Source organism: Triticum dicoccoides, chromosome 1B (assembly GCF_002162155.2).
Source record: "Triticum dicoccoides isolate Atlit2015 ecotype Zavitan chromosome 1B, WEW_v2.0, whole genome shotgun sequence".
In the NCBI taxonomy this organism is placed as follows: domain Eukaryota; kingdom Viridiplantae; phylum Streptophyta; class Magnoliopsida; order Poales; family Poaceae; genus Triticum; species Triticum dicoccoides.
The window spans coordinates 614,732,325-614,753,139 of NC_041381.1; the positions used below are offsets into that span (position 1 = coordinate 614,732,325).

At 46.6% G+C, this 20,815-nt stretch overlaps 2 pseudogenes; one reads left to right on the plus strand and one right to left on the minus strand.

Moving 5' to 3' along the window:
- The first annotated feature begins 2,105 nt into the window (after positions 1-2,105).
- On the plus strand, positions 2,106-2,697 carry LOC119310138 (annotated as a pseudogene).
- Positions 2,698-6,559: 3,862 nt separating this feature from the next.
- Positions 6,560-20,815, minus strand: part of LOC119350709 — a 32,398-nt pseudogene continuing 18,142 nt past the window's right edge.

Here is a 20,815-nt window from a genome sequence, read left to right on the forward strand (position 1 = left end):
GCAGCTGTGGCTTGAGTCGGTGGAAGTGCATGTTGCTGCACCGTCCCGGCTCTGATTTGCGGAGGCCTGGCGACGAGGTGAGGAGGCAGAGCTCGCCTCGGCTGGCCGGACTGCATCCCCGGAGCAGGGGGCCGCGGTGCAGCGCCTCCCCGGCCCGCATTGCTGGTCCCTGAAGCACCCGGCGCCAGAGGCCGCTGACCCATCGGAGCTAGCGTCGTCGGTCTGGGACCAGGCAACACGTCGCCCCGGCCCACAGCAGTCCCGACCGGAGCCAAGCCCCTATCGGCGGGCTGGGTGATCACTCCCCCGTGGCCAGACCCGGGCGCCGGCAACGCAGCGCCGCGGCCACTGCCAGAGGCCGAAGGAAGCAATCCAGCCCCCGCGGCCGGCGGCAGCATAGCACCGCGGCCTCCGCCGCTGCCTTGCTGCGGCACAGTCCCAAGGCGGCCGGCCCCCTAAGGCACCACTGTCTTCTTCCCCGGTGGCAAGGGTCCTCCGCGACCCGCCATCGTATGTAGCGGCAGAATACGCCTAGCCCGACCAGTCCCAGCCGATCGCAAGTTCTGACTCAGGCAACGACGACGAACCCTAACAGGCGACTCGAGACAGGACGAAGATCGAAGAAACGAGACCACCTCGCCCTCGATAGCGATCGGTGCAGGTTGGTTCTGGGCCTCATACCCATGCACTCCCGGCCCACTGACCGCGCCCACCCCCGATCGACCTTCCTCCAGGAAAAAGCCGGTCGGACTCGGGTTAGTCTGGGCCTCATACCCAGCTAACCCCGGCCCAACCCGAGCCGGCCTACCAGCATCCAGGTCCAGCCCCTCTCGGCCTACCAAGATTTTCAAACGACGCTGCCGTTCCGCAGCAATCTCGAGACCCGGATTTTTGGGCGTTACCAGCTCAGGCGCCGGCGGCTCCGATCTGGCCACCGTCCGGCGAGCATTCCTCTTCCATTTAACAACGATCCACGATTCCGGCTTAACTAGATCAAAAACGGTAAGATTTGGACGACATACCTTCGGTAGAGGACCTTTCCATGGCTTGACCGCCGCCGACGAAGTTCTCCGGTGAACTATCCGGCGAACCATCTCCCTCTTCTCGCCCGCGTCAAGCCCCATCCTGGCCGGATCATTGATGGGTAAAACATCGCCGATAGAAGACGCCACCTCTTCCTCCGTGTATCCGGCATTGAACCAATCATTGACGTGATTAGAAGGACTCGGCGATGGCGGTGATGGCGGAGCATCGTCCGCCTCCCCGTCCACGTCGTCCTCCTCCACACCCGCGAGCGCCCAAAACCGTCCTCCAACATGCTGACGATCGCCGGAGAGGATAGGCGGGGCGCGTGCGGCTCCCCCTCCTATCGCCCCCCAGTCGCCCCTCCGACGTGTGTGTCCGGCCTGCCGTCGACAATCGTCGAATCCAAGTCAACGAGCTCGATCGTTTCCACCGGAACGGGATCCACCTGCACACGTTGATCCACAATCACTTCGTAGACATCAATGCGGAAGCGAACACCTACCGCGATCCGGACGTCTCTCGTGAGGTGGTCGCCGGCGTGAACATCATTGTCCATATCCATGATCGACGTCCAGCGAGATGCCTGATTATGATGCATGCGTCCTTGGATCCACCTCCCATGGCGTCGTATGTCAAAGAAATGCACAGCCCACCGTTCTGGGATCATCCCCTCCGTCGTCGACCCCTCCTGGATCTCATCCCGACGAGAGGATCCGCCGAGATCCGCCTCCAGTGGCGGCGCATGAAGCGGCGGCGCCGAGGAGAGCCGCGGCTGCAGCGGCAGCACGTCTGCGGAGTGCGGCGACGGCGGCAAGCAAGCGGGATGCGCCGGCGACAGGTCGAGCGCCTCGGGTGGGCGCGGGCTGTCCCTCATCGGACCTAGCTAGATCTTGTGCATTTTCTTTTAGAGAAGTCTAGGCCGAAAATAACTGTCTTTAAGTACGTTTTATTCATATGCATCTCCTATTGGGGGAATAAATAATGTCTTAAGTATTTGCGTGTACTCTGAACTTCTATCTCACTGCAGTAATTCATAATTTGCTCCATTTTCTTACTTCGATGTTGTGAATATAGGGATGAAATATTGTGTGAGTCAAGAGCTCAAAGATGAACAAGGGGAAGATTTTTAAGCTAGCTAAGGGATTCAGAGGAAGGGCTAAAAACTGCATTAGAATTGCCAGGGAGCGTGTAGAAAAGGCATTGCAATATTCGTATAGGGATCGGCGCATTAACAAAGGGACATGCAATCTCTCTGGATCTAGCGCATCAATCCTGGTACACGACTCCATGAGGTATGTAGTATCTATTTACATACGAGTTTTGACAAGGAAATGAGTTTGTTGCGTTCTCATGTTAACTTTTTTTCTGAAATAAACAAGCAGAATACGATAACCAAGTGGCAAATATAAGTTATCGGGTTTCTAGTTTTGCTACTGTACGCACATACATGAACGTGTGTTTGATATATTGTCTGAACTGACTGCCCAGGTGAACTATGGCAGCATCATGCATGGACTGATGAAGGAGAATGTCCAACTCAACAGGAAGGTGCTTTCGGAGCTGTAGATGCATGAGCCATACAACTTCAAGGCTCTCGTTGATGTGTCTCGCACTGCATTCCCTGGGAACAGGCCGGCTGCCAAGAAGGAAGGACTAGCAAGTATTCTATAAGAAATTTCCCCATCGACAGTTCAGTCCACTGGCTACCGTTTCATCTCAAGGTAACTGCTAAATGTTACCACCCCCCCTCTTCCCCCAGCTTGAAACCTTGCAATGAACTCATGTGATGGGTATATCATCAACTAGTATGCTATTCTATCTGTTAGCCTGTTGAACAGAGGTTACATGAATTACCTGCTGCTGGCAGTATTTCGTGCATGGCTCTGCAGTTCTGTTCATTTATTTACATCCTTTTACCTGCCTATCTCTGTAACCCTGCTGCTTTGAACTTCTCCCTTCTCCTGATCACTACCGGAATCACGGCCGATGCCGACGGCCTTTTGTGGGGGCCATCAGCATACACGGACATATGCCAACGGCCTGGTCGAAGCCGTAGGCACAGATAAGCCGTCGGTCTAACTCCGTCTACGCCGACGGTAGCCATAGGCATAGATAGGTCGCCGGAATACCTCCTTGTATGCCGACGGCGGCCGTCGGTATATATCGGCCATCGCACATATGTGGGTCCGCCGACCAGGATACAGACGGCAGGCCGACGCCGTCAAATCTATATCGACGGCCCCGATGGCAGGCTATCGGCATAGATATTACATGTTTTCTGTCGGCTGTCGGCACCACGTGCCACTTATGCCGACCGCCTTGCCGTATGCATATATATTACATGTTTTCTGTCGGCTGTGGGCACCACGTGCCACTTATGCCGACGGCCTTGCCGTATGCATATATATTATCTATTTTCTACATTTTTTTCAATATATGTAAAGCTAAAATTTGATTAATTTGAATCTGACTTATGTAAACTTAACATAAACAAATTATATATCGATTTGGGTAGAATTTTCCATAGATTATGAATATGCAGCATGTTTTTTTCCAGTATATTAGAATTTTTTGATTCGTCTGCAGTAATTGGAACGTTCATGGAAAGGGTCGTAAACCGGACAGCATTATCACTGACCTGTTGAAGGTTTTTTGGCCGAGCCTATTCTGCCAGCGGCCAGACAGGGAATCAGAGCTGCGGGTTTTGGCCACGACCTGGGACCACTACGAGGCTGCCAGCCTCGCGGAGTACGGGACGACCGCTAAGGCCGTGATCGCAAATTTTTGGGTAAGTTCTCTTCAGGATCATTTTTCTTGAGTTTTGTTCATATTTTATCATCGGATCACTCACCTCATGCCTTGTTTGATTCTGGTGTTATGCATGGTTGTAGCAATTCTGTAGGGTTCTTGAGGAGCACAAGGCCAGAGCCGACATGGTCCTGCTGGTGGCTGCAAGGAAGAAAGCTCGCCAGATGCAGTACGAGGTGCGCTGGGTTGCCATCTCGCACTATTACCATAACTACCTTCATCAAAAGATGAGCAAGAAAGAAGGACAAAAGCAACGACTTACCTTGAACAAGGAGCAGTACATGAAGGTAAGTATTACATACTTTTCATTCTGAGTATAAACAGTCAATTTCATTGTTTTGTGATGACATGGCATGCTTCCATTATTTACGTTATTCGTACTTGGTGCTACGGAAAGATGAGGGAGGGGCGAGTTTGGTGGATAGATGGCTCAGTCAGGATGCAGAGCTTTTTGCCAAGAGCAGCAAGAACCGGGCTAACCGTGGAAAACACGAAACACACGGCCAAGGAAACGGGAACCACTTGGGCTACAAGGCCATGAAGGTATATCTATATGCATGATGCATTCTTTTTCTTCTTTTTACCATCATATTCTTATGTATGGCTAACTTCTGTTTCACATTGCAGGAGGACAAGTTGAAGAAGCCGCTCTCAGACATGGAATCGTGGAAGCTGGCCCGTGCATGAAGTAAGTGCAAGGAAGGCAAGAGCGAGTACTACAGCAATGCCGAGGAGAACCTAGAGTCTTACAAGGAGTCGTTTGAGAGGTTGCATCCTGGTCCGGATGCTCCTGACGCCGTCCAGTCTCAGCTCGATGAGACGACAGTGGTGGCCATCCAGCTGAAGTACCATGGCCTCTACCCGTGCTTCGATGGCTTGATCACTCCTTCTATCTCCCACACACGGCTTCGAGCTACCAACCCGAGCCCGAGCGGCAGTACGGGCCGTTCGCAGCCTAGCTTAGCCAGCCAACATGTTGTAAGTATTTCCTACCTTATCTTGTTTCTTTCTCACTTTCTCACTTTATTTTCAGCATTGCCCACTTACAAACAACCTAATTTTTTGAAGGCATATCAGGCCTTTGTCGAGCTTAAGCATGTCGAGCTGCGGGAGTACTTGCAACGAGTAAAGGAAAAAGAGGATTACAACCGTCGGATGATGATGGTTAGTTTAGCCCACTTAGAACCAAGCTAAAATTTGCACTTTGATTTCTTCTGACCTTCGTGTTTGCTTGGTTAACTAATATCCAGTCTATGTTCTCATCTATGCAAAACCACATGGATCCACCATCAATGGGACCCCCCCCCCCACCACCACCTTCTAGAGAACCCCCATACGTGCCCATGTTCGCTGAATGGGTGGCACTAGGTGGTGGGAGTCCGGTTAGTACATTGCTTAACTATTCACCAACTAGTTCTCATTGATTCAATACTATCATATTTACCCTTACAATCTCTTTTCAAATATTGGCCCCCATGGTTAGCATCATCGGCTTTTCCAACTGGTGTTGGAGGCTCGACTCCTGCTTCAGAGAGCCCAGACACTCCGATCTGGCAAGGTGGTGCTGGTCTTGGCGGTGCTCAGGGCAATGATCCTAGTCTTGGTCGATGATGTGATCCATGTCTTACAATACTTTACATGGTCCGTACTTCTTACCGTTCTTTAGATGTCGATGATTATGTCTGTGTCTCATACCTATATTCATGAAATTTCGACAATGATGATGTTGATCTTTAGATGATGATGATGATATTGATCTTTAGATGATGATGATGTTGATGATCTTCAGATGATGATGATGATCTTTAGATGATGATGTTGATGATCTTTCATATTTATGTCTAAATATGGTTTGATGTGAATTCAAATGCTATCAATTTGAATGGAAAATGCAAAATAAAGCCTACTAAAAAATAAAACAGAACTATGCCACGCCTTGGAGAAGCCAGAGGCCGCCACGTGGCAGGGGTATGCCGATGGCCTGGCCGTCGGCATATCCCGCTGTTAGAAACAAAGAGAGACCGCCACGTGGCCAGGGTATGCCGACGGCCAGGCCGTCGGCATACCCCTTTGCCAGAAGCAACCAGAGGAGGCCACGTGTCAAGGATAAGCCTACGACCCCACGTGGCAAGGATAAACCGACAGCCAGGGCCATCGGCTTATCCTTGCCACGTTGCCTCCTCTAGTCACGCTCGGTGATGGCGCCGTCAGTTGCCGTTTGGTGGTTTTCTGTGTCGGCAGTGTTTCTATGTCGACGGCCGTACAAATATCGTTGGCATACATCTCTATGCCGACATCCTATCTATGTCGACGGTATGACAAGACTATGACGTCGGTATCGACGCTGACGGGCCTATGCCGATGGCAGCCGTCGGCATAGGTGTATACCGGTATACGGCCTATACCCGGTAGGGACATGGTTGTTGTGTCTCCTGGGGATCTTTCAGCAGCCAAAAGCTATGATTCTTGAGTTTCATCACTGATTTGACAAGTTAAATACTAGCAAAAGATACTGGCAGGAAATACTTTGAAGGAAATTGTACTTGAAGTCTAAAACAAGTTGTACTGGCAGGAAATGCTCAGATAGTTTCAAGTTCTCTCACAAACCCACACAAGGGCTCAACAATTGTGATGGAGTCTCAATAGCCCACACACATACAGTACACTACTACAAAGTTCAGCACACACCGCCGTCCCATGCATATATAGTCACGCACGGCTGCCATCAGTTGTCGACATGAGCCTCTCCGTCGGTGACCGAGATGCCGTCGCCTTCTTTGTTCACCGCCTCTGGCAGTGCCTCCGATGCCCGCTTCTCCTCGGCGAGACAGGCTCTGCGCCAGTGGTCCCTGGTGTAGATGTGATTGATCATGCCGCGCTTGTCACAGCCGTGCACGGCACACAGACCACACGAGAGGCTGTCGTCCGCCTGGCGCAGCGTGACGAACAGCTTGCCCTCCGCCTTGATGTAATACTCCTCGCCGGTCACGGCGGGGCCTCCGTCGATCGCCACGGCTCCCTCTTCCAGGGCATCAGCTTTCTCTTGTTCTTCAGCTTTGGCAGCACCTTCGTCTACTTCCATGGGCGCCATGGAGGAGACACGGGCGCAGACCGGGGCGGCGACGTCCACTTGAGGCGTTGCTGATGACACTACCACCTCCATCTCTCCCGCTGCTGGTTTCTTCATGGAGTCATCGCTGCTGTTGACGGCGATGGAGGCGGCTACCTTGGATGGGCTGCCGATCGTGGCGGCGGCGACGGCCTTCTTCACCTCCTGTCCTGCACCGGCGTCAGCGGCGGCCTTCTGTTTGTTGGTGTGCTTCCTGCCGGACAGGTGAGTCCGCATGACGCACTCCGACGGCGCCTTCACGTCACAGAGCTCACACAGTAGGATGCCGCCGTCCAGTCGGCGCACGCCATTGGCCTCCATGGGCACAGTTTCTGACCCTGACCCGTTGCGACATGCACCGACAGCAAGTGAGGCCGTCATATTCATGCGAGCCTTCCCTTTGAGGTGATCCTGCATGCCCTTCTCACTGGTCGCCGTGCAGGTCAAGTCTTGCTTCTGATTCTTGCTGCTTGGCCCAGCTAAAAGGGTTGATGAGGCAGGGACAACGTTGGAGTTCTTCCGCTTGGCCGGTAGCACGGCTGCTGATGCATTTGGTTTTGAGCAGACCTGCATGAAAAAAACAGAAACTCCACTAAGCAGACACTCGTTTAGGTTATGGAGACCCGAGAAAGAACAGAGGCAAAATCCCTCATTGTAACAAAAATGGTGTATTCAGACATATGCCACTAATGTTTTTGAACTTAAAGCAAGACAAGAATCATGGAATGAAGGGAGTACATCTGAACCTTATACACCCTAAAAATTTGCGCATAAGTTTCAGAAAATTATGACATAAATCACGCAATTAGGGATGGATACAAGTATGCGCGTGCAAACTTTAAAACTAAAATGACTGTATGAGACCTAGATGAACAAGGAACGGTTTAAGTTACAGGTCATATTTAAGTTTTAAACTTTAGATGCATATACTTGTACCCATCCTCTATGAGCATGATTTATTTGGTATTTTATCAAACTTCTACAATAATGATTTTTAGCCGTATAAGGCTATAGGGTTCATATGTCCCTAGGTTTAGAAAATCCTTTCTTGCAAGCTGCCGTGCTTCTCACGCCTCTTAATGTTCAAAGATAATGGAAAAATGCAAACACTTTACTAGACTAGAAATTAACACCAAGACATTTGTAAGAACACATAAAATTGGTTTCTCCGCAATCATGCTTAAATAGTCTTTGAGACCTCTTTATATATGTTCCAAAAATCATGATACACTTTGGCCTTGTATTATTACTGGATTTGCAGTTTGGGCCCTTTTGTATACAAAAGAAAGAGCACTATACACTAATAGGATGAGAATAATACCTACTTTCAAGCATATAACACCCAACTTTGAGCCTAACTTAAACAATAAATTTGACTAATAAAATGTCAGCTATATGCCACAAAAACTATATAATTTGTAACTTCTTTTAGATACAAAATCAATGATATATTTTTTATGGCATACAACTCACATTTTATTAGTCAAATTTGTAATCAAATTTAGGCTCAAAATTTGAGGGGGTGTTACATATTTGTAAGGAGGCAGTATTGCGGTCAATAAATGAGTTGGAAAGACAACCGATTCAAGCAGCCTCCTATGAAATTTTGAATATTATAGTTAACCATGCTACCGTAAAACACATATGTTGTTTTTGTAGAATTTGGGTAGTGTTGTCAAAGACCAAACCATATTCCTTACCCCATTCTCCTTAGGATATGGCTGCGCGAGCATGGCAGTCTTCCTCATATGAATTTTCCCTTTGAGGTGATCTTGCATGTTCTTCTGACTGCTTGTTGTGATGCCACAGACCATGCAGTTCAAACCCAAGTTGTTGCAACTTTTCTCAGCGAGAGCCATCGAAGCGACAACAACACCAGTGTGACCCCCCTTGGTCGGTAAGGCTGGCGACCCATTTACCTTCAAGCTGAACTGCATCAAACACAAAACCGGTCAATTCTTTGACACATATAAGAAATAATCTTATGTCTCTCTGCAGATATAGAATTGTTATATGTATTCATGATGAAATTAGAAGCAGCCGAGACCTATTTATGTTTGTGATTTACTGGTGTTACAAGTTACACCTAACCAAGCCACTCTAGCTTGATGAGCTGTAAAATGTAGGTAGTCCAAGAATACTAGTGAATTCAACAACATTGCTAGTAGGGTATCAAGGTGTCAACAAAAAAAGAATTGCAGTGGTCTGGACTATGGACTCAAGCCCAGACCAAATACGTGTTCATGTATTCTTTTTTCTAGGATACGCACAAGCATGTGTATCTTTCATTCATAGGAAAACAAACATGAATTCATATATACTTACGAAAATGTAAGGCTAGTGTAAAATGGAAACCCAATTCAGGTGGGTTTGATTTGGAGATAGTACGATGCTTTTACCATCCTATATATATATATATACCTCACTGGCTGCCGTGATGTTGCACACAGTGCATGTCAGATCAGGCTTCTGCTTCTTGCTGCCTGTGGCCGCCGAAACAACGGATGCAGCAGCGACATGAGGGGTTTTCCGCTTGTTGGCTGGCACGGCCGCAGACACGTCTACTTTGGATCCAACCTGCACACACTGAACAACACCCAATATTCCAATAGTTAAGTGACGAAAAAGATCCACGTGGTGAAATCCTCAAGAGGACAGCAGAGCAGAGCAGCAGACCTGGTGATCGATCGGCGCCGTCTTCAGCGATGGCACCGTCGGCGCTGCCCTAGTTTCCGACCCGCCGGCCAACCGCGCGAGCAAACTGGCGCGCTCTTCCATGAGCTCACGCCAGACCTCGAACTCGAGCGCCAGCGCCTCCGCCTCCTCGCGCAGGATCCGCTCCCTTATCCTCTCCTTCGCCGCCCGGCGCCACAGGCCGTCCGGATCCGACGCCGGCAGCGGTAAGCTCTCCCCGTGGTACCCCGTGCCATCGCAGCCGACGAGACCGTCATGCACGCGTGTGGCTTCACCAAAGGGAATAAGATCAGCGGGAGAGAGGCATCAAGAGCCAAGAGTCGGCCGCTATCAGCGAGGAGAGGTCACCTGATGTCTCGGAGTTGGCCGACGTAGCCGCGGCCCCCATCGACGGACAGCACTCCTCGCCGGTGCGGAAGTGGAGCTCCATGGCGCGGCCTCATGATATACACGAACATAATATTGTATAGGAAATTCAACTATCTCGTGCATATCAGAAGTTGAGAACCGGCTAACGCGTACCAAGTCCAAGTGTATTTTTTTTTAGAAAAGAAGGATGACCCCCGGCCTCTGCATCTGGTAGATGCATACGGTCACTTTATTGATTATTCTCGAGGACCTTACAAAGTGTTACAACAATAAGCCTGAATCCACCAACTAGGCAACATATGCCGCTACTCCTATCCAAATGATGAAGGGGTGCTAGTTGGGCCACTACCCAGACTACTGACCTAAACCTAACATCAAAAGCCGGAATCCCCAGCCTAGTCACATATCGGGTCTGGGGCATAAACCGGTCTGACGCACTCACAGGTGTCGTCTCCACCATCTTCCACTGGTCCATCTCCAAGCAGATTGAGGTGCCAACCTTGGCAGGCCCTCCGCCATCAACGTCACCATGACGCCAAATGACGACCACCACCTACGGTAGAACATCACCAAGCATATGGTCCAAGTGTATGAATAATGAACATACATAAAGCGCGCGACTGCAATGACACTGTGGTGCGTGGACACATATAGACCGTCGTAGCTAGCAAAAGTTACAGCCAACGCGAAGAGCACAGCGCCTTTGGCCTTCTCGTGATTTGACATTTATTCTGGCCGGTGGTCTCAGTGGAATAAATATAGAAGATATTTGCATTTACTCTGTCAAGTTTGTGCAGTGTATGCATTAGTACTAGTGTATTAGTGTGTTGCCTACAGGTTGTATCGATCGAACTGAAGTAAACTGCAAACGCAAAAGTAACAGCTAATGGTTTCGCAGCTGGCGCCCGATGCTGCTTCACATGCATGTATGAACCATCCTAGTAGCAAAAATGACAGCCACCGTATCAATTCAAATGGCACATATATACAAGCATCCGCGCATCAAACCTGTCAACTGGGCTGTAAATGGAAATATAACAAAGTTCACTGCAACAACCTGAACATGTGCACTACATCATGAACATGCCCGTTGAATCATTTTTCACAATGCCGCTCATACCTAAGGCATGGTCCTGTCAAAATAGCAATTGTGATATGGTTTTTTCTCACTTCAACATATGAAGCTTGGGTGAACAGCTGGAGAGATATTCTACATATTTGTTTATCAGTTTATGTGGGTGATGTCACCACTCACATCTCTAGCATATAAACAGGACGAGGTATATATGATGGTAGGAGTAGTAGGTGCGGGCTTAGTCATTGCACCAAAAATTGGAAGGGTAAAATAGCAATTGTATTTAGCTTTTCAAGTACATTGGTTGGCATGCACCATGCTCATAACCACGAGGGTAAAACACACCCAGCATCCATTCCTACTACTCCTTCCATTTCTAAATATAAGTCTTTGTAAAGAATTCACTATGGACCACATACGGATCTACATAGATTCATTTTAGAATGTAGATTCACTCATTTTGCTCCGTATGTAGTCCATAATGGAATCTCTACAAAGACTTATATTTAGGAACAGAGAGAGTATATATCATAGCTACAAAATAGTTTCCCACACCTATAGTCTAAATAAAACATAATTAAACTTATTGAGTGAGATGGCAACATCTAGTGGAAATAGGGGGGAAGATTAGGATCTTCATGTGGCAATTAGTACGGGGCCGCTTACCCTCCGGCACAGAGGTGCTCAAGCGCAACGGCCCATCCGACGGGCTATGCCCTCTCTGTTCGATCCCCGAGGACTCGAACCATATCTTCTTTGTGTGCCCCTCGGCAAGATTTTTGTGGAGTTGCCTCCGCGAAATGGTGGGTGGCGGTCCATGACAACCTTCCGGATTTGTTCGCGGAGGTGCTCACGTTTCCTAGTTCTGAGTGACCCTCCTTATGGGTGGTGGTAGGGGCACTATTGTGGACATTATGGAATGTCCGTAATAAGCTGGTGATTGAACATAATATCCCACCATGTGTGACTACTGCCATTTACAAACTGTGTGGCTTTCTACAGGTCTGGAGGTCGCTTAGCAAGCGACATGACCGCACCTACGTTGACAGGATGATCGCTGCACCCCGCTCCCTCGTGTCATGCCTCGCGCCAACACTTCCTCCACATCTTCCACCACCTCCGCCGAACCAGATTAGATGTCTTTTTATGTTTTGGGGGCCTGTTGTGCTGATCCCCTAGCAAGACTATTGTATTTCATATTTCATACTTCGATGTGTGTGTGTTGTGGTCCAATGGACGGAACCTTGCTACCATGTAGTTCTGTCATGGTCGTTGCTTCATAATAAAAAGGGGGGGGGGGGCTTTTTCATCAAGATGGAAGCATTAAGGGAAACTCCAACACGGTTCACCAAAATGGAAACCACCAAATGCTTGTGGACATGTCCAAATGTGTCCGCAGACAAGAATAGGGACAGAGGCAAATCTGGACCGTGTGACATGGCTAATAGTGGGTCAAATGGACCAAGAGAAAAAAAAGACAAAGTAGGGTACCAGTTGAACCGTGGCGGGGCGCGGTCCAATCAGTGGGCCACGCGGGCTGTCGGACTCTCTGAAACCACTTTTGGGCGGCGGGGGAGGGGGAGGGGGTAAAAAAATGTTTAGTCCGGTTTGAGGGATTTCAGACATTTAGAGACGATCTGAAATAATGAAGTACCAAAAACATCAACATATCTTCAGATACATCTATCTACCTTGTGTTGACGAATGTGGCAATTCGTCGCTAGAGGAGGAGCAACCTTTGACCTGTAGAATAGATGGCGTGAACTTAGTGCACAGTCTAACGACAAATGTACTCATTTGGCAATGGCCTGATCAAACAACAGCCACTGCCAAAGGATATTTGTATGTCTAAACAGCCAAGGACCTGATCAAGGTGCGGGAAGAAGTTGTATATGCCCTACACGTACACACATCGGCCATCGGTCGGCGCACATGCTATTGATATAATGATATCAGCAGCTTGGACAATTGAGACACTGTTGCATTCATGTCCCAATGTGCATGTTCTCAGTGTTCTGCACTAGTGGAAATTATAAATGTTTCAAGATGTTTTTTCTTATGCCGCAAAATTAACCATGCTAAGAGTATGATTAACAAATACAATGGCGGGACAAGGTCGACGTAGGTCTGGCATAGATCCTGATATCTCGTTGGGGCGGTGAGGTTAGGGTCTCTCGTTGTGGTATAAGATGGCAAGATTTGGAGTCATATGCTTCAGACCATTTCAATGGTTTAATGGCGACGACTGCAGCTCCGGAGTGTTGGTTCTTAAGAGCACGTGCACAAAGACATCATTACTGCCATCGACAATGTTAGGCTGGCTCTGGTAAGGGAGCGCCGACGGCGGCACCTTGACGGCTCGTCCTGGGCGGTAGTTGTCTAAGGATCATAATGTAATTATTATTATGTCTTGGTGCTTTGTACCAACCTTTTTAATAGATCCAAGTGTTTCTTGCAGAAACCAAACCAAATACAATGATAGTACAGAACCACCCAAAATTAGTGTAATAAAAGTTTACACATATATATGTAGAACACATCTGTATGCACTTGTGGAGGGAGTTTTTCCTGTCTGTGCACTTATGAATATGAATGTCATTTTTTTATAAAAAAATGGCTCACTAGAGCTAGGGCTTCAAAACATTTGCGCCAATTTTTTTTTGTTTTGAAATATATAACTTGTTGTGGTCTACACGAAAAAACAAGCTTTAACTGAATAAATAACACAATTTAGAGTGTTCTAATGGTTTTCATTTCCTATGGTCTAAAATTTGGTTTAAAGTTTTAAAACTCACGTGTACATCACGAAGCAAAATCATAGAAATAAATCATGATTTTTTTTTCAACTTCGAAGTGCCTCCACTGATATCGGGTGTATACAAGTTCAAAATTTTGCACACTCTGAAAGTTAGTCAACTTCGGTGACAACTGATAAGAGTTCGCGCCACCCATCGACGCGGGGGAGCAAATCACAAACTCTAGATCGAAAAGACCGCAGACGAGTCTCCGCGAAACTTAGGAACCAACAAGGACCGGGGAACATGATCTTGGATATCCTACGTATCACCCGCCTTTCTTGCTCGTGCTGTATTCCGACTTTATTAGTTCGGGAGGAATAAATTTTCAGAATCTCTATCCTAGAAAGTAGCTACTGTGGCTCACAGGTATCAGTTTGCTGCTAGATTCCGTTTACTTTTGCCCAAATCTAGACTACATCTTGCATTATTACAGAGTAAAGGCCAATACGGCCTTACTGAGTCAGACAGATGAGATAATATGGTACATGGTCTCTTTTTAGTTAGCACTTCGTAAGATCACTAACCTGAGAATGTGCATGTCGATGTGCCATGCGTGTACACTGGTGTGCGGACACGTCTGAACGTCGGAGCAAAAGTTGCGGCGACCGAACTGAAGAGCAGGGACAATCCTCCGCGCACGAGATAGAGACTGGAACATGCTCTTGGATATCCAATCATGATTTCCTTTCTCGCTCGCAGATCGCATCGCCTTTCGCCTTTCAGTGATTCCGTTCCATCTTTATGCCGGTGTGTTGATATCTGAGGGGAATAACAAATCTGCAGGGTCTGTCTTTCTTAAATCACGAGTCCGGAGAGGCGTTTGCGACAAACCAGTAACATGTCCAGCTCTGGGTCACCGGCTGGTGGGTGGGTTTCACAGACTAGCCTCCGTAAGCTCAGCTCTCTTCTCATTAGGCTCTTTTTGGTGTATCGTTTCCATTTCAAATACCCCTGTAAAACTTACAGACCTCCGCCCGTCGTTTTGCTTTCCGGCCGGAAATAGCTCTTGGTCAGTAAGTTACACCTGTAAAAAAATTACACCCGTATTCAATTACATCCATACCAAGCGCGGCCTTAGTGTTGTTGTTTACTTCGTTTCTTGTAAAGAGAGGAGAAGGACCTTGTACTGCAAGAGATGTTCTCTTCATGTCAAGTGTGAGCCCTTTCACACTACTCTGTAAAATGTTGTAAATGGAATAAAATCTGTTGCTGTTGAAAAAAACAGTTCCACCGAAATTCTCCAATATATGTATTACATATTTTGCAGTAGACGCTCATAATTACACCTTTTTTGACTGAGCCATCTGATCCATATGATCTGAAACTACAGTTTTGACTGAGCCATCTGCACTTAAACTACCCCCTTGATTCCCGAACACACATTTAATTCTGGATTTCCAATTCTGTTGCTAACATGCAACGTTCTTCAACTTTGACACTATTTCGCTTCCTTTTCCACTATGTGCAAGCGTACAAGAGAGCACCATGGACTGAAGCACATAGGTGATAGAACTGAGTTGTGCAGCCAGAAAATCTCAGTTAGTCGAATCATTTTTCCCAATGCCGCTCTTCCCTAAATCACGGTCAGGCCAAAATAGCGTTTGGAGCAGAGATTTTTCTCATATAAAGATATGGAAGTTGCATTTATGATAGTCTGCTTATTTGTTTCCTTGGGTCAGGTCACCCTTCACATCTCTATCATGTAAAGAGGGAATGCTCAAGAGGGAAAGAATGGCCATATATAAAGACACACACATGCACGAACGTGTGTATATATATGATGGAAAGTAGTAGGCGTGGCTTTACTCATTGCATTATCAGGGGTACAATAGCCATTAATTGATTTTTTACTTTCACAAGTAAAGTTGTTGGCATACAGCCATACAGCTAATATCAGCGAGGGTAAAACATGAAAGAATTGGTTGAAGTGTATGCCTCTGGCCGGGACGCGCTGATAGGTTACAGGGTTTGGCGGTTCGGTAGAGCTGGATTGATCCTCAAGAAAGGCTATACAAGATGAGGATAAATCCTAACTACCTAACCACCTGATTACAATCAACTCACGCAACACCAGATCCTACCAGAAGTATATACGGCTTATAACTATACCATATATACATGTACAATACTTTTTAACATGCCCCCTTAATCACAACTTCATCAAGTTGAGATTGCTCTTAAAGTCTTCCAATTTTCGCCATGATAAGGCCTTGGTAAAACCATCTGCAATTTGATCACCTGTGGGAATAAAACGAATATCCAGTAGCTTGCTAGCTACTCTTTCTCGAACAAAATAATAATCAACTTCTATATGTTTAGTCCTTGCATGGAATATTGGATTTCCTGACAAATATGTGGCACCAATGTTGTCACACCAAAGACGAGCAACCGGTGAATGAGCAACTCCAAGTTCATGCAGAAGAGTTTGGACCCAAATAATCTCAGCAGTAGCATTAGCCAAAGATCTATACTCAGCCTCAGTACTTGATCTGGAAACAGTAGCCTGTTTACGTGCACTCCAAGAGATTAGGTTGGGACCAAAAAACACACAGAAACCCCCTGTTAATCTTCTATCATCAGGACATCCTACCCAGTCAGCGTCCGAGAAAGCACTAACAAAATCGCAAGTTGACTTGGTGAATTTTAGGCCTGTACTCATGGTACCTCTAAGATATCTTAAAATCCTTTTAGCTGATGTCATGTGTTGAGAGGCAGGAGAATGCAAATACGGACACACTTTGTTTGCGGGAAAACAAATATCAGGTCTTGCTAAGGTTAAGTATTGCAAAGCTCCTACCATGCTTCTATACCTTGTTGACTCTTCGGCCCCCAAAGGTTCTCCTTCTTCTACAACAACAACAACAACAACAACAACAACAACAACAACAACAACAACAAAGCCTTTAGTCCCAAACAAGTTGGGGTAGGCTAGAGGTGAAACCCATAAGATCTCGCAACCAACTCATGGCTCGGGCACATGGATAGCAAGCTTCCACGCACCCCTGTTCATAGCTAGCTCTTTGGTGATACTCCAATCCTTCAGGTCTCTCTTAACGGACTCCTCCCATGTCAAATTCGGTCTACCCCGCCCTCTCTTGACATCTTCCGCACGCTTTAGCCTTCCGCTATGCACTGGAGCTTCTGAAGGCCTGCGTTGAATATGCCCAAACCATCTCAGACGATGTTGGACAAGCTTCTCTTCAATTGGTGCTACCCCAACTCTATCTCATATATCATCATTCCGGACTCGATCCTTCCTCGTGTGGTCACACATCCATCTCAACATACGCATCTCCGCCACACCTAACTGTCGAACATGTCGTCTTTTAGTTGGCCAACACTCAGCGCCATACAACATTGCGGGTCGAACCGTCGTCCTGTAGAACTTGCCTTTTAGCTTTTGTGGCACTCTCTTGTCACAGAGAATGCCAGAAGCTTGGCGCCACTTCATCCATCCGGCTTTGATTCGATGGTTCACATCTTCATCAATACCCCCATCCTCCTGCAGCATTGACCCCAAATACCGAAAGGTGTCCTTCTGAGGTACCACCTGGCCATCAAGGCTAACCTCCTCCTCCTCACACCTAGTAGTACTGAAACCGCACATCATGTACTCGGTTTTAGTTCTACTAAGCCTAAACCCTTTCGATTCCAAGGTTTGTCTCCATAACTCTAACTTTCTATTTACCCCTGTCCGACTATCGTCAACTAGCACCACATCATCCGCAAAGAGCATACACCATGGGATATCTCCTTGTATACCCCTTGTGACCTCATCCATCACCAATGCATAAAAGATAAGGGCTCAAAGCTGACCCCATCACCATCACTTGTTCGAACACTTGTCACAACATTATTGTACATGTCCTTGATGAGGGTAATGTACTTTGCTGGGACTTTGTGTTTCTCCAAGGCCCACCACATGACATTCCGCGGTATCTTATCATAGGCCTTCTCCAAGTCAATGAACACCAATCACTAGTAGAAAACAGGGCATTTGTCCCGGTTCGTAAGGGCCTTTAGTCCCGGTTCTTGAACCGGGACTAAAGGGTCGTTACTAATGCCTCCCCCCTTTAGTCCCGGTTCTAACACGAACCAGGACAGATGGTCCTCCACGTGGCCGGTGCGCCGAGACCAGGCAGGGGGGCCTTTGGTCCCGGTTGGTGGCACCAACCGGGACCAAAAGGCGATGTTTTTCTTTTTTTAAGAAAAAGTGGCTGTTTTAGGGGTTTTGGGGGTTATTTTTAGGTTGTTATTAGCTAGCTAATAGAGAGAAGTGTCCTCTCTTATATCTTCGTCCTTGGTTTACCAACGCTGCTTCTATGTTCATTTCACCCGCTGATATAATAACTCATGCATGCTTGCATCATACATTATCATATATAATAACAAGTCCTACTAATCCTGCATCATCATACAATTTCTACTCGTTATTAATAATAAGTCATACGATCATCATCCTCATAGTCATCGAACCCAACCCTACATAATTGTTCTTAGCACATGATCATCAGTATCAGGTAGGACCTAAACACCTTTAAGGTAAAATAGCATAAAATAATATAGACCCTGACTCTCCATTATGAAGAATGGAGATCATCATGTCTCCAATTCTTGCGCTTCGCTGCCTTTTGCTTCCAAGAAGCTCCTTACGACTGTCCATACATTTTTTCCATAATTTGATTGTCATGTCTCCACTTCTTTTAGAAACCCGACATGGACAGTTCAGATTCGTAGGAAGACCTGGTTGTATGTTCAAAACATGAAGGCTACCGTGCGTATACATCAGATGAGGCACACAATCATTCGGGATTATTTGTTGAAAAACATAGTAATAACTTCGTAGTTAGCAATGATGTATTAGTTTTTGAAGTGTGCAAAAAGATGCACGGATGTCGTAATAGTAAAAAATCTTACCAGGGTATCTCCATGGTAGTTACCGTAGTTCAACAGGTGCACTAGTGGCACGTATTGACCATAATGTTGAGGAGTTCGATTGTAGACACAAGGACCCAAATCGAAGGTCTGTCTTGCTCGATTGTAGGATCACCAAGATCCATGGTGACAAGCATACCCTCATCAAAACCATACGTCTTGCAAAGTGCTTCCCAATTTTTGCAACCAAAATGGGTTACACTCTCAGCATTGTACAGCTTTACTTGAAAATCCACACCATGATGGGTCCTTAGGACAATTGTTTTGGTTTCCATACTTTCATGGTCTTTAGAACCCATCCTCTCCAAGACATAGCGTCTTGCATAGCATGGGATAAGAGTGTCGAATTGGAAAAGATGAAAAATACACGTTAAAATAGTTGAAGTCGTGCTTAATTATGAAAAAAACTTATGTCGTCGTTGCGTACCGTATGAACATCGAAGGTCTCCTCGAGCTTAATGCTGAAGCGCCTATCTTCGTCTAGCTCAATGAACCTGTCGCACATACCTCGGTCGTCGTGGCACCAGTCGCACTCCCCCGGGCGATTTTCGTCGTCCGAGTACGACATTTCCGTCCTATATTCATAATTCAAATATTAAACTAGATCATTATTATTAATCACGGATTGACTATCGGTGATGGTACGTAGCTTCTTCTTTCATTTCCGAATGCATTATTACACCAAATTGTCTAGCACACGGGAATGAAGGAGACCTTTTCTAATATGAGCATTTCATAAGCAAAACCAAATCATAAAATAAGCAAAACCAAATCATAAAATAAAGTAGTATTCAAATTAGCATGCATTTAATTATAAGCAAAAGTACATCATCTCTCGGTGTCCATACATAGTCGAATATTATCACTAATATAGCATCACTAATACAACTAGAACCGTAGCGCCCGACGGGTTTCGTCGCGGGCGGTGGACACCTAAAGATAAGGAACCATCACAGGATCATAGCTCTAGTGAGATCCCTGAAGAATCTGCCAGGTATTGTCGAACCTGCCCTCCAATGCAACCATGTAGCGACGGACGTGCTCGTCCTCCTTGCTGACACGGTGACGTACCACCTCCGCGGTGTCCGGAAGTCTCGGCACCGTCACTGGCCCACGCGACCGCCACCAAACAAGGATCGGGTAAAAACGGGTGCCTCCTCACCAACCTACATTCCCCGGAAGGTAGCACCTCCCAATACCAGCCCGGCGGAGCCCAGTCCCGAACATGGCCCTGATCAAGCAGGCCTCCACCGCCGAGTCGACGACGACGAGGATGCGGAATAGGCATCGCTGACATCGATGCGGGAACTACTTCTATATATAGTTAAATAAAGTAGTTTTATTAATTAAATCAACTAGTTCAACTACTAAGCACTTACTATAAATAAATAAAGTAGTACTTACTAAAAACAAACTACTTCTATATATAGTAAAATAAAGTAGTTTATTAAATCAACTAGCTAGTTCAACTATATATGAAGCACTTACTATAAATAAAATAAAGTAGTACTTACAAAAAATAAACTAGTTTAACTATAGTTCTATTATTTTTCTAACTAATTATATTAAACACTTTTTATGAACAGAAAAAATCATAAAAATTTGACATATTCGATCTTTGCATATATATATGAACATACAAACATGCATATTCAACAATAATATCACCAAAAAACACTATTAACAGAAAAAAAAATCTAACACAATATGAAAAAAATCTAACAGAAAAATCTATGAACTACACATCTAAATTACTACACATCTACCAAAAAAATATATGAACTATAAAAAATCTAGAAAAATCTAACAAAATTAACTACATATCTAAATTAACTACTACTAACGTCAGATTAAATTAGTTGCTCACGGCGACGGTGACGGCGACGGCGAGGTGCGGCGCGGGGCAGGGCGGGGCGGCGACGGCGTCGGGACGGCGTGGGACGGGGCAGCGACGGCGTCGGGACGGCGTGGGACGGGGCGGCGCGGGACGGCATCGGGGCG